This window comes from Crocodylus porosus, unplaced genomic scaffold (genome assembly GCF_001723895.1).
Source record: "Crocodylus porosus isolate Cpor-Errol unplaced genomic scaffold, CroPor_comp1, whole genome shotgun sequence".
Taxonomy (NCBI): Eukaryota; Metazoa; Chordata; order Crocodylia; family Crocodylidae; genus Crocodylus; species Crocodylus porosus.
This window is the reverse complement of record NW_017728947.1, coordinates 24,425,607-24,444,115: the sequence shown is the minus strand read 5'-3', so window position 1 is coordinate 24,444,115 and position 18,509 is coordinate 24,425,607.

The window sequence follows — 18,509 nt, the reverse complement described above, 5'->3', positions numbered from 1 at the left end:
TACCCTGGAGTAAATTCACCATGGGCAGGCTCAGGGTGTGTGCCCATTTGGGAGCAGATTCGCTGCTCCTGGGAGCAATCTTCTCCCACCCCCTCTGGCCCTGCACTAGCCCCCCACAGCATTCATGAGAAGCTCTAGGCTCCCCCTGAGTCGTAGCCCAGGGGCTGGCAAGGAGCACAGGGCCAGGAGACAGCTGTCTCCTAACAGTGGCTGAGAGATTACTCCCTCTCCCTAGGAGCTGCGTGCTGCCAGGGCAGGTTCCAGCAGCAGAGCCCAGAGAGCTCCCAGCCCCAGCCCCAGCTCCCTGATCAGGGGCTGAGGGTTTGGAAAGAGCTGCAGGTGAGGGGCAGGCCCCAGCCTCCTGCCCCAATCTTCCAGCGAGGCAGCTAGCAGTGAGCCCCAAGCTGGGCTGGGATTGCCTGATCAGGGCACAAGGCTGGGAAAAAGCTGCAGGGCTGGGACATGCCCCTGAACAGGACAGTTCCTGGTCAGCCCTAGGCTACATGTACATTCTTCTCTGTGTAGCCTGGGGCTGGCCAGAAACTGTCATAGTTAGGGGCAGGTCACAACCAGCTCCAGGATGGGTGGGGAACTCTTCTCATGCAGGGAGCTCTGCAATTGCAGAGTGGGGGCTGGGAGCTCTCCACTGCCAGGACAGGGGGACATTGTCCTCACCTGGGCTTTGGTGACAAAGTCTGTCTTAGTACCAGGCAGCTACTGGGGGCAGGGGGCAATCTCCCACTCCCTGCTGCCTGGCTGACCCGGAGCAAATTTGCTCTAGGTCAGCCATCTCTACATGCCTTACTGTGCAGTAATTACTTGACAATTAATTTGCTATTTGCGTTTGCAGGTAGCAAATTAACTGCTAAGTAGAGAAAAATTATTGCACAGTAAGGGTCTGCAAAGGGTCTGCACATGTAGATGTAGATGCTTACTATGAAGTAATTTGCTCTAGCATGTAATAAAGTATCTCATGAAGATATGTCCTTTGTCATGGAAAATATAGAAAGTAATGTAGTACCATATAAAGTACTGTTGCAATTAGGGGAACATAAGAATGACATGTCAGAAAGGCAAACAATGCACAAGAGCAGTGAAAGTGGGAAGATGGGTTGGATCAAAGCCCACATGTTGAGAAGGTCTTTGTGATTTATGAACTAGGCCAGCTTGCAAACAGCTACTCCCACTGGTGAGCACTTACTCTATTGATTTCTCTGGTACTACTTGAATGAGTACCTACTTAACAACATTAATGAAAAAATTACAATATGGTGGGTCTTGAGTTGGAAGGGCTTATATAATCTGATGTTATATATATATATGAGGACCATAAATACTAATTGCACAAAGAACTTGAGCCAATTTGGGTAGTTGAGGCTACTATTGGATCTTTGACATTGCTTAAAAAAATGAAGCTATTTTTAAATTTCTTTGTCCTGGGACGCAAAGGTACTTACTGGCAACTCCCGAGCCGGGGAATGGAGGATGGGAGGCAAAACCCACGTGGCTCATCAGCTGCTTGTTTATTCAGCTGCAGCCGGCCAGTGACACAAGCACGGAGTGCCGGCCGGCATGAATAAAAATGGCGGCACACACCGCAGGAGTGGGCGAGAAGAAGGAGACGCTGAACCCGATGCCCTCACCCCTCAGAGAGGCTGGAGCATCAGGGCATGAGGGGAGAAACACCCAGGACGGGTGTGAGAAGAGACAGGGATGCCACTTGAGCAACATTGTTGGCGCGACTGCCAGGAAGATCCGGGATCACCCCTGTGATACCACGAAGGATATCCCAGGTGAAGTCAGCCAGAGGAGGAGAGACTACGGGGAAGCCCAGAGAGAGATGCCTCTGGAGGATATGCTGCCACTGGACTGTGAGGTGCCGGGGAATGGGCAAAGATTGAGTGCCTAGGCATGAAGCAGCCGGAGCTACAGTATGGCGTGAGGGGGGGCAATTAAAGGAGTGGTATGCCCCAGTTTGTGTTGAGGGTTTTTTTTTGGTATTTCATGTTAAGTTTGTCTTTTCCCCAAGTTCTGGGGGAGGCCGGAGGGCATTAGCCCCATATTAGGCATAGCTTCAGTTAAAGAGAGGGAAGCAGGCATTCCATTCGAGTAATAATCTGAAGAGCGAGACACTTACAGCTTGGCAACACCATAAGGAGATGTGAGGCCGGGGTGTAAGGGTGGTGGAGCCCTGAGAGTGACTGCTGGGAGAACCCTGGGCCACGGGCATGCACGATGACCGACCCCAAATACTGATACCATCAAGTCGTGGCAGGAAGGAACAGGGTCAAGGAGTCGGGCAGAGAACATCCACCCAGGCGAAGGCGGGAACGCTGGCAAGGAACAACACCAATCACCCAGGAAAGAGCAGCCTGCGAACAGCTAGTCACGTCCCAGCAGCAACATTCTTTTTTTTCTATTCTATGCCTGTAGAATTGATGACCTGCAATTAATTCTTGTGGGTAGCTTCTAACCCTTGTAACACAAGTTCACTCCACATGTTCATTCTTTGATGATGCCATTTGAAATGGAAAATGAAGTATCTGTGGGTGCATATCCATGTGATGCTATAGCATAGTAGCAATGAGCTATGGTATAGGAACTCGTTGCTATCCCCCAAAATAAAATTCTGGGCACTAACCATGCAGTGATGATACTGTGAAGTAGTAGCAAGCTACTGCACAGTAGATCATTGCTACTGTGAAGTAGCACTGGGGAAAAAAAATGTGTAGTGATAGTACAGAAATATAGTGCAGAAATGTACTAAATGACTGCGCAGCCAGTACTACATGACTGCGCAGTAACAACTGTGCAATCCACTGCTTGTGTAGATGCAGCCACTATCATCTAAAACAACTGTTTGTATCCTGGCTGTAAAGGATGTATCTTCTGGGGGTTACGGTGGCCCCGGGGGTCACAGTAGACAATAAGCTGAACATGAACAAGCAGTGTGCCCTTGTTGCCAAGAAATCTAACAGCATCCTTGGCTGCATTGGTAGGTGTGTTGCCAGTAGGTCAAGGGATGTGATTATTCCCCTCTATTCAGCACTGGTGAGGCCATATCTGGAATACTGTGTTCAGTTTTGGGCACTCCACTACAAAAAAGGAGGTGGACAAATTGGAGAGAGTCTAGTGAGGGGCAATAAAAATAGTGAAGCAGCTGGGGACATGACTAATGCAGAAAGCCTGGGGAAATTGGGCTTATTTACTCTAAAGAAGAGGAGACTGAGAGGAAACTTAATATTAGTCTTCAACTACCTGAAGCGGGGTTCAAAAGAGGATGGAGCTAAGTTATTCTCAGTGGTAGCAGATGGCAGAATAAGGAGCAATGGTCTCAAGTTTGAGCAAAGGAAATTTAGGCTAGATATTAGGAAGTATTTTCTCATTGGGGTAGTAGTAAAACACTGGAAGAGGTTACCCAGAGAGGTTGTGGAAGCTCCATCCTTGGGGGTTTTCAAAACCCAGATAGACAAAGCTTTGGCTGGAATGGTCTATTTGGGGATGGTCCCACTCTGAGCTGGAGGTTGGACTAGATGACTTCCTGAGATCCCTTCCAACCCTAACTTTCTATGAGTCTGTAATTCTATTTGGAGGGTATCGACCTGCAAGGATGTGTGTAGTGGGGTCCAGCAGGGCTCGGTCTTTGAACCTGTACCCTTCAATGTCTTCTTCATTGACTTGGATGTGCGTGTGAAGTGTACTCTGTCCCAGTTTGTGGATGATAATAAATTGTGGGGTGAAGTCAACACTCCAGAGGGTAGGGAATGATTGCAGGCAGACCTGCACAGGTTGGAAAAGTGGGCAGAACATAATAGGATGCAGTACAACAAGGACAAATGTAGAGTGCTGCACCTAGGGCATAAAAATATCCAGCACAACTACTGGCTAGGAAATTACCCTCCCAGCAGCATAGAAGTGGAAAGGGATCTTGGCGTTATAGTGGACTCCAAGATGAACATGAGTTGTCAGTGTGACAAAATCATTAGCAAAGCTAACTACACTTTATCATGCATTAGCAGATACATGACAAATAGATCCAAGGAGGTGATACTTCCCTTCTACGCAGTTGGAGTACTGTGTCCAGTTTTGGGTACCATACTTTAAGAAGGATGTGCATAGCCTTGAGAGGGTCCGGAGGAGGGCCACTCATATAGTTAAGGGTTTACAGGCCAAGCACTATGAGGAGAGACTGAGGGACCTGAGTCTCTTCAGCCTCCGCAAGAGAAGGCTGAGAGGTGATTTTGTGGCTGCTAACAAATTCATTGTGGGGCAGGGTGCAGCAAGGTAGTGGAGATGCTCTGTTCACCAGGGCGCCTCTTGAGGTAACAAGGAACAAAGGTCACAAACTGACAGAAAGCAGGTTTAGGTTAGACATCAGGAAAAATAGTCTTCATGGTACGGGTGGCCAAAATTTGGGATGGGCTTCCAAGGGAGGTGGTGCTCTCCCCTACCTTGGGAGTCTTTAAGAGAAGGCTGAATAGCATCTGGCTGAGGTCATCTGACCCCAGCACTCTTTCCTGCCCTGGCAGGGGATTGGACTCAATGATCTCTTGAGGTCCCTTCCAACCCTAGCATCCATGATGCTCTGGCTGGTTTCAAATGCCCTGTCAACTTCTGAGCATCACTTCTTACTGCTGAGAGCAAGACTTTGTATAAAGAAAGTTGCTGCCTACACTATATACAGTAACTGGTTTCCTTGTTGACAAGGGTAGCAGAGAGACCACTCCCAGTATGAATGGACATGCTGAATTAGAAGCTGTTTTCTCAAGTGGGGTCCATTCACATTGCTATGACAGTGAGAAGAGACTTGCATTGCTACTGCCAGTTTTGTCTCTATTTGTGGATAAGCAGAAGGCTTCAGAATCCAGGTCTGTATATTTCAACACCAAATTCATAATACAAAAATGTTGTTGTTATATTTTTAATAGTGAATATTAGTATTGCTACCAACTTAACAAGTTTCATCAGCATGAAATGAGTTTCAGATGATACTAGTATTATTTATTTTCTAAATATGTGTTTGAGAACTGAAGTTAGGCAGTATTGCAAATCAAAAACAAGTTGGCTCTTAGAATGAAAGAGGAGGTAAGGAGCACATCTGAGCAATAATTAAATGAAACTGAATGTGGCATACATCTCAGGACTAATTTTAACATGATCTTTGGTTAGGTCGAGACATTCAAAAAGCCCGAGCTGGAATTGATCTACATTACATGGTTTTCTGTAAACAGCATAGTTTAGATCGGTGTTTCTTTAACTGCTACTTTACACAGCATGAAACTTCAAAGTGAAAAGATAAGGCTTCAAAAAAGCTTTTTCTTCATTTGTGCCATGGTCCATGGTGACCTTAATATCTTGTTTATTTTTGAAAGAATGATTTCCTACTCCACAGGGAACAGGCTGAACAAGGAGGATAAGGCCTGGTTAATTCTTTCTTCATTGTAAGCATTCTAGAGCTGGTGTTTAGCTGAGCTGTTTAGTACAGTGATGGGCTTAATTTTGTCTTAGTTTATCATATTTATTTCATTCCCAGAATACTAGCATGACCAGTAAATTGCTTTGTTGATAAGAATAGTGATTAAAAAAGAAGAGGCTGTGAACTTAGGCAAAAAGCAGTTCCTTAAAGTTGTTTGCCTTTAACACAATGCTGTTACATTGGAAAGAGTGAGTGTTCAGGCAAAATGTTTAAAGTACCATGCTGCCAAACATCTATAGTTAAGTCATAAAGGTTGCCAGTAGAAAATGTTAAATCGACATTTGTTCCTGACTAGAACTGAGGTGCTTTATTGGAAGAGAATGTCAGGCAAATAGAAGGGAAGGTTAAAGGGAGAGCTTGCCTTTTAATAGGTAAGGAAGAGTAAATATCTTCGTAAATCTTAATAGACTTGTGAAATATTCTTATGACCCTGAAATTAAGTCAGAATAGAAAAGTAATGGGTGTGGAAAAATCGTGTTCTCATCCCAGTCATCATCATTCCTCACAACCACCTAGGACATCAGATACTGAATCTTATTTTGGTCAAGTAAAATTATTTTGGCAGCATTTGAAAACCTTAGCTTTTGCTTAAGTTGTGCCTAGTACTGTACAGCACACAAGGGGACACCTTTTCTCCTGCCCCCATTTTTTTTTGCATCTTTCTGTTCTTAGTGTTCCTGGGGTGCATCCAGATAAGCATGCACGAATGTTTCCCCATGGACAAATAGCAGCAGCCAGCCCCAGGATCTCCTGGTGTAAAAAAAGCCCCTACTGTGCTGCAAATTAGCAGTGCAGTGAACTCCTGCACGTGTGGCGCATGCAGTTTGTGGTGCTGCAGATGGGTCTGCAACCCTGCTAACCACACATGCACATTTGTATGGATGTGCCCCTGGTGTTCAGGATCTTATGAGACTGGGACTGGTAACTGGGCTAGGCTTCTCAAATTGTGTGTGGAAGATGTGGACCAAAAGTTGAGTTATAGGGAACGCCTTGTCCCATTTTCAAGTCAGTCAGAAGACATAAGCAGGCATGGGAGTGAGTTAGTATGTTGCACCCTCCGTACCAGCCTTCTTCTTCAGCATTCCCAAAAGACCCTCTGTGAGCAGGGATACTAATGTCCTCTGCGTAATTCCTTTATCTTTAAAACTCACAAAGAGTAGCAGCCACATGCTTGTCTCTGATCTTGCGGACAGCTGGTTTACAGGCTCCACGTTATTTAAACAAAAAGAAATGTATCATGTTGGTTAATAGTCTAAAGCATAATAGGAGGACACAGAATCATAGTATTTTTATAGAACTGAGCCTAATATATTTATGTCTGTCGTTATTCTGCCTGGTAAAATCACTTTATGTCAGACATATCAGCTTAAACAATATTGATTTCTTTTTCTTTGTACATGAACAACTATTGAGTTTTTAGGCACGTTCAGAACATTTAATAGGTTGGCTTCTACAGAGACCTTAAAGGCACGGTATAATTTGAGAGACCATAAAAACTTCAAAGGGAGAATGTAATTGGTTTGGTAGTGCCTGCATGTCTTATTTATTTATATTTTATCCTACATAAAGCAGTTTTAAATTAAATATTTTCATTTTTTGGTTGAGTATAAAGTTGTTTTATCAAGGAATTAGATAGCAGAAAATTGCTGCTCTAAGTACAGCTGTTATATTTGTCTGTGATAATTGCGCTTATTACCTTGAATGGAATCACTTTTGTGGACCTGTTATTACAAAGGTGGCCATTTAAAATTAGCATTATTTAAAATGGCATAAAGAGGTTAATGGGCACTATGTAGGCCTCACTTAGGAATAAAGTAGAGGAAACATTTAACTGAGGAGCAGCAAAAAAATAGACAGAAATGTGCGGTGAGAACAGCTGTTTCCAGAATGCTTTCATAAGGACAATTAGGCAGCCTTCACTTTCAGCTACTGCTTAAAAGACTTATTATGATCAACACCTGCTCAGCACCTTTCTGGATGAAGTACTAAGTCCTTTTAAAAGGATCCTCTGACAGTAAAATTAACTTAGCTTTTTTCTCTCTCAGCTTCTTAAAACCATTTGTCCAACTATTAATTCGGAGAAGAGAAAAATGTTATAAAAAGCTTGAAATCATAAGCCTTTTGACTACCCTTTCCAGCTAAAAATTGAGAATGTATATATTAAATGCCATATAACAATAGCTTATCATAAACTATGCTTTATTGAAACAATCGGTAATCCTGTGACAGTTGTACTCTGGTTAAATGGGGCTACACTGAAGGTTATTCCTACAGTAGTTCAAAATATGTGAGCCAAGGGGTAGGGTATAGAGATTGGTCACAATCTACAGATAACTTCCTATCTAACCTCAGCCACATCTTCTTATACCACAGTTTTCTCTTTGTCTAAAATACAGATAGTAGCATTTTACTTCACATTTGTATAGTGAGGATTTTTCAAGCTTGTGAAGTGATTTAAAATTCATAAGTGCTAACGATAGGAGTTATACAAGTTAATTTTTAATATTACATTTTAAATAATACAATAAAGACATAGTATCCTATTTATTTGGGATTTATAGCACAAGTTGGTGCTAAACACATGAAATCCATATTATACACAATAGGATAGACCATATTTCACCTTCATACAAGCCATAGAAATTCTAATTGTTGGCATTTACACATAGTTTGGATAGTATTTGCACCTATGTAGCTATACTTGTTCCTGCACCTCCTTTCTGAGTACATGCAGAAAATGAATTCTGGTGGTGCGGGGTTTGGGATGGACTAGCATCCCCAAATGAGGGGGAGGGGGAAGGGGCTCCTTCTACCCAGTAATTCAGCCAAAAAGTTAGGGCTTATGCCCAGGGAGCAGGAGATCCAGGTTCCAGTGCCCTTCACTCATATATGAGTTCTTTCTAGCTTTCCTCCTGATGTTGCCTACTGGGCAGGCAGAAGCAGAAGATATGGTGGGGACCAGGACGCAGGAACCAAAGCAAGGGAGAGTGACTTAGTGATATGGATGCTGCCTTGGAAGGCAGATAGAGCTCTGGCTTCTGGTCTGTCTTAATATTTCTCTGCCTTCCAAAGTTAATATTCATCAGATAAAATGGAGAAACAGATGTAGTATAACCTTGGGGGTAAGGGGCTCCAGCTACCTCTCCTCCCTATGGCTTGCTCATCTTTTCTTTGACTTCATGTATCTTGTGGATGTATGGTGGGATCACTGTGCTCAATGAGTAGTCATCAATGACTCAATGTCTAGCTGATGGGGCTCCCCAGGGTTCTGTCCTGGATCCAGTATTGTTTAACATCCTCATTAATAATTTGGATGATAGGACTGAGTGCATGTTTGGCAAATTGTGGATGATACCAAATTGAGAGGAGTTGCACACTACATATCATTTCTAGATATTAAGGCTAGGATTCAGAATGAACTGGATCAGTTGAGAAACAATCCAAAAGTCAACAAGGACAAGTGCAAATTCCTACATTTAAAATGAAATAATGGCTTGCACAAATATAGACTGGGGAATAAATGGCTTGGCTACAGTACTGCAGAGAAGAACCTAGGTGTTAAAGTGCAACATAAGCTGAATGACCCAATAGTGTGCTCTTGTTCCCAAAAAACTACCCCGCAGCTTACTCACATGAAGAGGAGTGTCTCTTGCAAATCAAGATAAGTGATTCTTCTGCTCTATTCAGCACTGTTAAGGCCTTACTTGACATATTACATCCAGTGTGGGGCTCACACTTCAAAAAAGATGTGGACAGATTGGAAAGAGTCCAACAGAGGGTGACAAAAATTATTAGTGGCACGACTTATGAGGAAAGGCTAAAAGATCTAGGGTTATTGACTCTGGAGAAGAGAAGATTGATGGGGAGAAGGGGTTGATACCAGTTTTTAAGTACCTGAAGGGCAATTATAAAGACAGTGGATAAGCTGCAGAATCTCCATCCCTGGAAATTTTTAAGAGCAGATTTTAGATAGACACTTGATTAGGATGACTTAGGGATGACTCTGCTTTGAGCATGGTGCTGGACTAAATGAACTCATGAGATTCCTTTCAACTCTAATTTCCTGTAATTCTATATATGACTTTTCCTCCCTGGATGGCCAGTGGACCAGCATCAAAAGGAGATCTGGAGAGTACCCTAACAAATGCCTTTCCTGTGGCCTGGTGGTTAGAACAGTTGGTTGGGAATGCAGAGATGACAGGTTTAATTCTTCTCTCATTGAGGCAGTTTAGGTCTTCTATTCCATGGGTAAAGGCCCTAATCAGTAGGTATTAGGCTAAATAATAGGGCTTGGCATGTATGCAGGTAATCCTATTCTGCCAGAGGTGGAAATCGAATCTAAGCTGTGTGTAAGGTGCCAAAAATTGCAATTACATGGCTACAGAAATGCCTCTTCATTATATTAAAGGTGAATAGGTTTTAGTCCTAAGACAGTGCATCTACATGTGTTGCTAAGTTGCTGTAGCAATGAGCATGAACCATGATGGTGACACTACTTGCATAAGCAAGTACTAAATGACTGCTCAATAATATCTTTGCAGCCTGTCACACATGTAGACACACCCAGTGTGTAGTTCTTTGCCTAGGAGCTGATCCACAAAAGAGGTTAATGGGTCTGCTTCTACTACCAGCCAAGGGAAATCCTGTAGCTAAGTGATATTCCTGTGAGGCAAGAGTTCAAATAAGCTCACTTTGAAGTATAAAAATACATTTATCTGCACTTTATAGATGGGGTACTGAGGCACAGAAAAACTAAATGGCTTGTCTTTGGCAGAGCAGAAAGTTCTGCTTTATTCTCTTAGGTTTGTTATATATAGTATATCAATAAATCATACCTTTTCTGTACCACAAAATTTACTTCTTCTTGACTGAGTACTCAGGAGAAAAGTCTCATCACATAGTCTTCACCTTTTTTGTCTATATATTTGTTTATAAATTAATCACTGATAAACAAACATATAGCCATGTTCATCCAAAGGATTCTGAAAACAGGTTGCTCAAAGATGTGATTACTAAGCTGCTAGTGAAAAAGATAATTGAACTGCAAGTATTTAAAATTGAACTGCAAGTATTTAAAATAGTGTCTGAAAACATATATCACAGGATCTGAGACTTTTTAGCAAAAAAAGGAGTGAATGAGCTTAAGGTGTGAGTAATATTAATTCTGAATTCAGAAGATTTCTTTTCTTACATTCTTAGTTCTCAAATTCAGATTTTTCTGCAGTGTTATGGGGACAATCTATCTGATGCAGGATCAGTAAAATACATACTTTTAAAATTCAATCTTAAGTCCTAGTACTCTGATTTTAGATAATGGGCAGGATAATCATTCTGGTTTCAGATCCAGTCATTACTATTTCTAGAGTAGACTAAGAACTACAGGAATATACAACAGAACTTTGGAAGACTGAAGTGACCAGATATTCACCTGATGTAAACTGACTTAACTCTATTGACTTCACTAGGCTGCTGCTAATTTATACCAATAGATCAAAAATGGGCATCTATATGTGAACACTGGACATGAGGCACATTTCTCAGAACTATGCAACATAAAGTGGTTTCCTCTTTCTTCCTCCCCTCACTTCAAGTATAACATATGCTAACAAAATGCTGACTGTTTTAAAAAGATTTTAAGGAATTAAAAATGGTTTGGAAATGTCTTCTTTTAACTATTTCTTGGTCTAACCCTAAAGTTTATATATTTTATTATACCTTCTTAATAGTCTTTCAACAGAATGTTTTAGAATCCCAGTGTATTGATGGCAGTACTTTCTGTTCTGCTTTTTCTTTAGAAAAAAGAGTAATTTATATGCTGATTTATTTTTTTTGCCTCTGTCATTTGTTTGTAATCAATTTTCTTTAACCTTTGTACATCAGCTTTGATGGTGTATAAATTCATTACTTTGCTTTATGCCCCTCATTCACAGCAGTAAATGATCCCAATACACTGTGACAGGACCACGTCCTGAAAGCTGTCTGAATGTTCTCACTGGCTTGAATGAAAGTTTAAAATGCTGAGTACTATGCAGAATAGGGCCTTGAGGAAACAGATATTCCTAGTGACAGTTATCTGCTGAGTCAAATTTGATACAAGCATTTTAACCAAGTTTATTTTTAACTAAAAGTTTATGTCTTCATCTTGATTCATTCCTTGCCTTAATCCACCGTCAGTAGATTTAGAGAATAAGGCTCTGTGAAACTTAGGTTGCTGATCTGATTCTGTGGAGATTTGGCCTGATTCAGCAGCCAAAACTCCAAATCTGAACCGAATCAGGAGACCCTTTAATCTCTCCAAATCAAAATGGAACCCTCTGAATCAATTCAGAGAGATTCAATGATTCAGACATAGACACAGCTTTAAATGTTTTTTCTACATACCTCAAGGTACCAGGTGGCTCGTGAATGCTGATATCGTGGGACAGATGGAGCATCCCATGGGAGCATGGGGGGGGGCCCCCAGTGCACTTGGTGGTGGATCCAGAAGTGGACCAGAAGTACTTCCGGTCCACTTCTGGGTCTGCTGCTGAGCATGCAGGGGACCCTCCCCCCATTCCCTAGATCAGTAACTGGTGCGTCCTGGGTCTCGGGAAGGGGGGGCACCCAGTGTCCCACCACGACTGATCGCTGACCCACCCTACCATCCCAGAGTTCACAAGCCATGCGTGGTACCTTGAGGCATGTAGAAAAACATTTAAGGCTGTGTCTATGGCTGAATCGCTGATTCTCTGAATCAGCAGTGAATCTTCAGATTCAGCCGAGTTGAACTGGGACAGTGATCGAATCAACAAATTGAATCACTGTCCCCTAAATCAGGCCAAATCCAAATCTGAATCCCAATTGAATACGGCCCACTTCGCATACCTCTATTAGAGAAGTAACAAAGTTAGTACTGTGTTTATGTGGATAGCGTGGATTAAAACTTTTATATAATGTGTTTATGAGTGTCTAGCTGATTAGCTCATCAAGAAAATAGAGGCAAGGAATCCATCATTTATTATTATTATTATTGGTTTCAACCAATTCTATTAACTCATCTGTTTTTTTTATTAAAAACAATACCTCACCATAAGCTTGGTCTTACTCGCATTCTACCCTATATGAAATGGAGTAGATCCATGTGATGTTAATTGATGGGATACTGTCAGTTCAAAACCTAGTCAATAAAAACAAATCTTATTGACCTCATAAGACATTCTCATTTAGCAGTTGAGAATCAGTCCCCGTATTTGGATTTAATTATACATCATTGAGCACATCTGCATGAGATGCTTACTGCGCAGTAGCCTAATGGCACTGTGCAGTAGCATGCTGGGCAAAACCTGTGCCAACATGCTACTGCACAGTGTTATTAAGCTTCAGCACAGTGGGCATCTCTCCACGTGCATTTACTCCAACTTAATTTACTGTGCAGTAAATTACTTCGTAGTAAGTGGGAATAGGCCGGCGTCTACACATGCAGGTGTTAAAGCACATTAACACTATGTGTGGACTGACTTGGGACTAAAGTTAGTGTCAATTCAGTCCACACACACAGTGTTACTATGCAGTAAGGTGTCTATACATGCATTACTGTGCAGTAATTTAGCAGGCATAAATTTGATACCTGCATAATGCACTCAAGTTGGCATAAGTCTCCATATTTACTGCACAGTACAGGTATGCACATGTAGAGACACACCAGTCCTGTGCAGTAATTTCAGTTACTGTGCAGTAAATGTGCACATGTAGAAGTGCCAACTAAGTGTAAAAAAACCCCTGTGCACTGACGCTGCTGTGCAGTAGCGCAAGTTATTGTGCATTGAATTAGTACTTGGTTAACTAAGTACTAACCTTAATGCACAGTAACTATAGCACATTAATGAACATGCAAACACACCCATTTTGTATGCAATTGATCTTCCTCTTAATGGGAAAGAGGGGATGGAAAGCTGGTTTCACCACTGGATTCCCAAAACAGAGATGTCACTTAGATTTCTTACTTTTGTATGCTACAGAATTGTCTCAAAAATGAGTGAACATACTCATCATTGTGTACTTATGCCTGTTAAGTCTTTGTGTGAAATATGTCATGGGGAAATATGTAAATATTTTGACTAGTTGTTCCTTTATTTTCTTAGAGTATTGCAGATGACACATGGATGTATCAGGATGAAGCTGTGGCAGCAGAAGTATGCAATAGATTGTTAATGCTTTTAGATTTCTTTTTGTTTTTTTTTCCTAAAGCAGCCAACCCAGTGAATGAAGAAAGCACTCTTATATAAATACAGAGGAAGAGTAACACATACCTAGCACAGCCATAATAAGGCTAACAGGACTGTGGCAGAGATATTTTTAAACCTCATTTATAGCATGAGAAAGACATATATGGTAACAACTTGTTTTCAAATCTGAAGGGACTGCTTGTACTTTTATCTCCTTTTCTAGGAAGTGGATGTGTTTTTAAAGGAATGAAGGCACATGAACAAGAGAGAAAGGTATGCAAGGAATCCCATTATCTTCTTTAGTGTAAGGTATTGAATGTACATATATTCAATCTAATAATAATTTCAATAAATTCATTGCAATAATATATTTCATTGTAATAAATTACATTTAGAAAGCATTCTTCATTTTCAAGAGTAGCACATGATATTATGATTTCTATATGCTCAGCATTACTGAAGTACAATAACTTTTAACTGTAGGGCAGCATTAGTCAACACCAATTGGTAAGCAAAAGAAATCCCTACTATTCCATATGTAAGGTACCACTGGCTCTTTAACTTTCATACCTTGAAGATAGGACTTCCATTTTTTAAGGTCTTATGCAACAGACAGCGACGAAGTAACATATAATGCTCAGTTTACCTTCTTCAAAGAACAAATCCTGGACTTGAAATCCTTGGACTTAAAAGTAGGAGTTCCAAGATATTTATTCAAAGTCACCTATCTACCTATAAAGAACTAGTCCAATTAAAAATTTAGAAACAATATTTTAAAATAATTTTTGGAGAACAGAATGGATCATTTCTCATCCCACTCTCAAGAATTCATAAACCTTAAGGCCAGGAGGAATCATTATGATCCTAAAGGGTGTTGACAGGAGTGACAATTTTTGGCCAATCTGGGCACAGAAAGTGTTTATCACCATGACCAAACACAAGTGCATGGCTGCAGACAGCTTCATAAATGGCCGATGGGCTGGCAACACTTTAACAAAGAAGCTAAATCAGACTTCCCTCCATGGCTGGTGGTATAAATAATGTTCCATAAATCAAGTTTTCCTGTCCTCACAGTTGATTTAAGTGGGCAAAACCTCACTGAAGTTTATTTATATCGGATTTCCATCTGGTTTTGTGAACTGTGGTTCAGGGCTTTGCTAATCCTTCTCATATGCACCTGAAAAAGAGTGCATCTTAATTACTATGTCTACACTTTTCTAGAGAATAAAGGTCAAAGGAACTTAGAAAGCTCAGATTTGGATGTAGGCAGACAAAGTTCTTTGTGTAGATGTGATATCTATTATTAGACCAGCTAAATAGTTGACAAAATGCTCTTTACAAACTTTCAGGCACAAACACCCCTCTGCAGGCATAGGGAGAGTCTGTTTGTACTTTGTGTACTCTCTGGGGTAGAATAGATGCTAATATGCAAAATGCAGGTCCATGAAAATGCATATATGTGGCAGTGAGCATCAGAGGGAATGGGCTCAAATGATATCAAACAAATACATTAGGAAGCTGAGGGGGTGATAAAGGATGAATGTTGACCTGGTGATAGAATATAGCTGGTAAAATGCACACAGGTTGCCTGGAGTTATTGGATGGCAGGCAGGTTATAATGTGCAATAAATCCAACGTCTATATTTAGATTATTTTTTTGTATCCGGTAGATTTATGAAGCTCATAGGCTTGTCAACAAAAAGTATTTGGTAAATTCCCTTTGAGGATTAGAATGGAGAGATTGGAGAGAGAGTGGTTGTCCTGTGAGAAGTGTGCACCCACAGGTAATTAGGTATGTTTGTCTTAGATAGATTTTAGGTGTGCATTCATTCTGGTATGCAGTTGCTGTTTGGTTTCTCCTACATATTTTCCATCAGGGCATTTAGTGCACTGCATGAGATATATAATGTTTCTGGAGGTGCAGCTGTAAGTTCCAGGAGTGGTGATGGTTCTGTTGTGGGGTGTAGTTATTATGGGAGTGGTGGAGATGTGTTGGCAGATTTTATACTTTTTGTCCTGGCATGGTCTGGATCCATTTGGTGTGCTTTGAGCCATAAGAAGTTTGCTTCTGGTGGTGAGGTTGGCAAAGTTCAGTGCTTGTTTAAAGGCTAGGATGGGTGGTTCTGGCAAGATCTCTTTAAGGATTTGGTGTTCTTCTTTAAGGATTTGGTGTTCTTCTAGTATGGGTTGTAATTGATTTTCCCTATAGGTTCCAGGGAAAGATGGTATGCCATAACTAATGGTATGCGATTTGTTGGAATTTGCTTTTGTACTGCAGCACATAAAACCAACCAACCCTGATTTGGATATGGATTTTTAATACTTCAGAGGATTCAAAATTGGAGTCTTGTTTAAGGCCTGGACCTAAGAGGTCCAAATTTGTATTGAATATGGTTCCATCTCTGTCTGGAACTCCTTTGTCAGCTTTTTAAAAAATCTTTTACTTTGCTTAAAGCAAAGCACTGTTTTATACAGCAATTACTGTAATTAAAGGGATGGGGTCAGTAAGATTATAAATGTACATTTACAGCTATGGAAAGGCTTTGTGGAATATTGTTGTGATAGTGACCAAGGCCAAAAAATAAAAAATAAATTTCAGAACTACTCGTTAAAGAAATGCAGCAGAAAAGAAGCAGTAAAGTATCGTCAGCCAGAAAATCCTAGGTATTAACACACCGTGGCCATGTCTACATGTGCGGCAGACTGTTCAGTTGTTACTGTGCTATACTACTTGCTTATTACTTGGTTACTGAATGACTGTGCCATAACTGGCGTTACTGTGCAGTACCACTGCCACACAGTTTTTGCCCAAAACTTGTGTGCAGTAGCTTGTTGCTACTGTGCAGCACAATTGCTGTACGGTTAGTGTCCGGCAACACTACTTCAACACCAATTGTTGAAATTTATAGAGAGCTTTATGAGTATACCATCCTGTTTTGGAACTTATCTGGCAAAAGCAAAGAAGCATCATGTCATTTAGGTCTCCTATCATAAGACATTGATCAATGGATCATTAATATTTATTATCTACATTAGAAATTCCCAAAACAAGCTGGATCATGCTTGGTGCTGTACAAGCAAAGGATGACCAAAATAGCTTGCAGTCTAACTGTACAAGGTAGACAAAATCTGGAAGAAAACAAGAACAGTTATATCTGTAGAACTGAAACACCAAGTGCCCTGGTTCAGTATCTAAAAACAAGATGATAATTTCTCTCTCACTGCAGTGCAGTAGCTCGTTGCTACTGTGCTATAGTGTCTTGTGTAGACGTGCCCAGTGGCTTGTTTTCATAAAACATTAAAGTAATTACTTTATCAACAGTCACCATATATCCAACAATATAACAAAGTCAGCACTCTATACACACAACTATGATGCTAAGTGTTTACTTTCCTGTTGAATCACCCTTTGTGTTTTTAGGCCTGATTGCTTAATATTTTACCACTTTGCCCAGTGCTGTGTGTACTGCAGAAACTTGAATTACCTTACCCTGAGTAGTTTTGTCAGTGTTTTAGAAACTTTGTATTTATATATTTCTTGACTAAGGCATTTATTTCTTTTTGCTCCCGTTATCTATTACGTACGGGGAATGCTGGATCATTTGATAAAAGCTGTGGGGCTCTCTCATTTTCTCCTCCATCAGGAAACTTTCTGTGTAAAGCAAACCGTTTTCCCAAGTGACCAATTAATGATATTTTTAGTGGCAAATGTAAAATCAGTGTTCTGAGGGTATCTCTTATGTGCGCTAGTTTTATACAGTGCTACTGAAAAACAGGGTTTTTTTGATAGACAAATTTGCCTTTTTAATAAAATCATGCTGTAAATTATGTTCTGCAATTAATTACAAAAATGATTAAAATAATAAAGAAATAAACACATAGTAAAAATACAGTTATTTCACCTACTGCACATTGTTATGGCACATGGTTAAAATATTTTGAGGGAATACATTCTGTTTTCTAGGCAATATTGCTATTGGTCAGTAGATTTGGATGGAGCGCAAGAAATCTGACATTTAGAACACATTTTCAGTAGGAAGAAGAATTCTCAGTAAATTAATTCTGACAATTCTAGACAATGAAACTGCAGTGAGAGAGAAATTATCATCTTGTTTTTAGATACTGAACCAGGGCACTTGGTGTTTCAGTTCTACAGATATAACTGTTCTTGTTTTCTTCCAGATTTTGTCTACCTTGTACAGTTAGACTGCAAGCTATTTTGGTCATCCTTTGCTTGTACAGCACCAAGCATGATCCAGCTTGTTTTGGGAATTTCTAATGTAGATAATAAATATTAATGATCCATTGATCAATGTCTTATGATAGGAGACCTAAATGACATGATGCTTCTTTGCTTTTGCCAGATAAGTTCCAAAACAGGATGGTATACTCATAAAGCTCTCTATAAATTTCAGTATAGGCCCACTGGATATATAATAGGTACCTACTGGGTGCATCTATAAGAGCAATTAAGATGAAGCAGTAAATGACTGCTCAGTAACGACTAGATGGTGGGTGTCTCATGTAGATGTGCATAAGCAAGTACTAAATGACTGCATGGTAACTGCGGTTACTGTGCAGTAGTGTCCTGACATGTTTGCCTGGTGATGTGTACTGTGTAGCAGCTTGTTACTACTGCCCAGTAGCTCAATACTATTGCACAGTATCATCAAGTCACAGTTTGTGCCCAGCAACGCCACTGCACAGTAGTAATGAGCTACTGCGCAGAAAGCATCTCATGTAGACATGAGTGTGTCACAGTGTGATCTAGTGTGTCACAGATCAAAATATACCAGCATTTATTCCTTCTGCTTCATACTTCAGAACAT